The sequence below is a fragment of the Marmota marmota genome, unplaced genomic scaffold (genome assembly GCF_001458135.2).
Source record: "Marmota marmota marmota unplaced genomic scaffold, marMar, whole genome shotgun sequence".
NCBI lineage: Eukaryota > Metazoa > Chordata > Mammalia > Rodentia > Sciuridae > Marmota > Marmota marmota.
Window position 1 is genome coordinate 14,874,771 of NW_026000037.1, and position 3,342 is coordinate 14,878,112.

Consider the following 3,342-nt stretch of genomic DNA (forward strand, 5'->3'; position numbering starts at 1 on the left):
TAAGCAAACTAACAGACCATACTGTTTTAAAAATTAGGTCTTTTTCTGTAGTTTAAGTGTCTTGTGTTATTCCATACAAGTGGTATAATTCTTTTTAACTGAAAAGAATTGATTATGATGAAAATATGCTTGAAATTTTTCTGTGATATACACATTTCCACTGCTGCTAAATATTTAACTTGGCTTCAATAAGTACAAATTATTTTAGAAAAAAATCTATTTTTAGAGTATATTCTGGATCTATGGCTTGCTTTCAGTATATTAATTAAATTTATATTCTGTGCATTAAGACAAACCTCCCTAACATTCCAAGCCCAGATTACCATAGGTAGATTGTAACTTTGAGCTTTTATAAATTTGCAGTCTGTTTACTTTGATTTTGATTTACAAGTTTGGGTCCATGGTGTGTGCTTAATGCCTCACCACAAATGGGTAAAGTGTGCTTCTAAAATTTTATTTAATAATTACCACCTCTCATCTTTCCTTATGAACTGCTTATTTGCCTTCAAATAGTCATACTGCTTACCTTTTCAAATAAAAAGATGGCCATTTAAAGAAGTAGGTAATAACATCCCTCTCTTCTACATTATTCCTTGTTAGTTCTGAACTCTGGAATACTAAATACTAATTCTTCATTCATTTAGTGAAAAAAATTAATAGAAGTATTTTTAAAAATGTATTTAGCATAGTTGTATAGTTAATATTTGTCCAGAAGTTCATTAAAAAGGACCTCTAAGAATGAGCCAACTCCTTCACTTGTGATTTTTTATGGCTTAAAATTTTTTAAGAGGCTGTTTTTTCAAACATTCCATTTAGCATAGCATTTTTCCATTCACCTGCTAGGATGCTTTTTATTTGAGAAAAATGACCAATTATAATATGAAGTGAAATTATTAATACTTTGGTTCGGACTCATGTAAATCCATTTTTAATGTGTTGTATGAAATCCTAAGGATTTACACTGGGTACCTGATATAAAGATAGTGACTAGGACAGTGCATAGTAGATATTTAAATCCTTGTTAAGCTTGCTGTGAATATTATTGCTCTACAGATTGTAGAAAATAGCAATAAAGTACTGTTAACTTTCAGGTCACCTACAAAGTCTCACAAATTTTTTTATCCTTATCTGTAATCGGTATATAGTATTTCTGTTTATCGTCCTCTTGTCCCTCTGTTGAACTTAAGGAATTTCCTCAAAATACTCTGAGCCATTATACTTTATTTATGTTAAGAATATATTTGTCACATGTAATTTTTTTCCCCTCCTATAGTTTTTCAGACAAATGGTTGTGACTGGTCTTGTAGGAAGCAGATGCCTAGAGAACCTAGAGAATTTTCTGTTGTCTGTTCTTTGTGGCATTGGTTGGCAGTGAATCTACTCATCCTTCATTTCTTTAGCAACCAGCCACCCAGGTAACATCATGCCCATTGAAATTAAGTTATGTGAGGATCATCACTGTTTTTCTTCTTTCAAATAACAGGGCACTGGTAACACCATCTATGTAGAATACATTTTTAATAGCCTGGTATCTCTGCTTTTAATCATTACAAAGAAAGAGACCCAAGGTATGAATCCACTATTTCTATCTGAACACTTAGAGCCAGTCAATACCTGCGATTCATAGCTGATCTCAATTTGGGTTAGGTGGTTGAATCCTTTAAGTCATAAACTTGACACTTATAATTAAGAGTCCTAAGGGAACTATGATGCCCAGGCCCACGAGCAAAGATTCTGATATATATGATCTGGAGTCACTGTTGGTGATTGGCTTGCCTTCCTTTTTCTCTCTTTCCTTTTCTTCTGACCTTTTCTGTCCCTAGGGATCCAAAATTGAGAACTACCGAAATATTTTACACTATTGGATTGCCCCTCCCAAGGGATCAAAGGGTAAATAACTAACTGTGGAAGTGTAAAGATATTAAAGTTTGACTTGCTTTACATTAAGCGGCAGAATGTAGGTTTTAATTTTGTTAAGAGCTTTTGTAGTTTCAAAGTCCATGCTTTTCATGCTGTTACTATTGTACCAGAGACAATAGTAGAGGAAAAAAAAATCACCTCTCAAGTTTTATTAGATGTATGGTAATGACTCCATTCAAACAACTTTTTAATTATAATTGCCATAGATAGGACCTTGAGTTTTTAAGTGAATGAATACCAGAGCAAAACAGAATCAGGAGGTAAATATTAAATAAGAACAGGTAGATAGATATATTATTCTATATATCCATATTCCATAACCCCGAATCAAGTGCCCATTTGTTCCCCTATAGGGATTATAGGACTGCATTTTCCATAAGTGAATGAATCACTATTATAAATCTTGTGAAAGGAACCATGATTCTAGGATAGGTGGAACTCAGGATGAGAGTGTTTGCCTGGTAGTGTAGAGACTGCATGTAGCCTGGCATTGTGGCACTGAGACAGGAGGATTGCAAGTTTAAGGCCAGCCTAACAATTTAGTGAGACCCTATTTCAAAATTTAAAAAACAAGATCTGCGTATATAGCTCAGTGGTGGAGTTGAATCAGCGGTACTTGGAGTGGGGGGAGATGATGTGAAAGAAGCTAGGTTTATCTTTGTAAATGTAGGATAGTTGTTGAATTTGAAGACCTTGCACATTTGAAATGGTGCTGCTAGCAATGGATAAGAAGCAGAACAGGAGGCACCAGGATTAATCCAGAGACATTGTAGTTGGGCTAATAAATAATCCATTCTCTGAACTCTTTACTATTTGCCAGGCAGACATTTGGCATTTAGCTTTAATTTAATTCTTGGAAAACACCACAGGAATTAGGTGGTATTGCCATTAAAAGGAAATGTAAGGGCCAAAGAAATACAGTAACTTACCACTTATCACAGTTTATAAATGATAACATCTGGAGTTAAGCCCAGGTGTGTATTAGCTGCAAAGTGTTTGCTTCTGAAAACTAGAAAATATAGAATGCCCCAGAAAGAAAGTAGTTAGGACAACAACTGCAAATATGAAAAGCAAGAAAATGGGAGTTGTTTAAGAAGGTAGGACTGCATAAGCTAACTCCTCAGATGAGGTTAACAGATGAAGAAGGAAATGAGTTGACATTGATGTCCAGAGTTTTGGCTTAATGCTTTGCCTCGAAACAAAGTGGGAAGAAGAAACTAAGGGGGAATCTAAAATTGTCTAAAATGAATCTCTCGATCCATTTTAGATAATTTTAGATGCTTTGGGGACATTTAAATGAAGATGCTTATATCATCAGCTAAGGCTCAGCTTAGATTGAAAATGAAGAGGTACGTGAGTTGAAGAATGAGTTGTGTGTGGTATGGGCTGGACAAGACTGCTCCAAAAAAAAAAAAAAAAAGG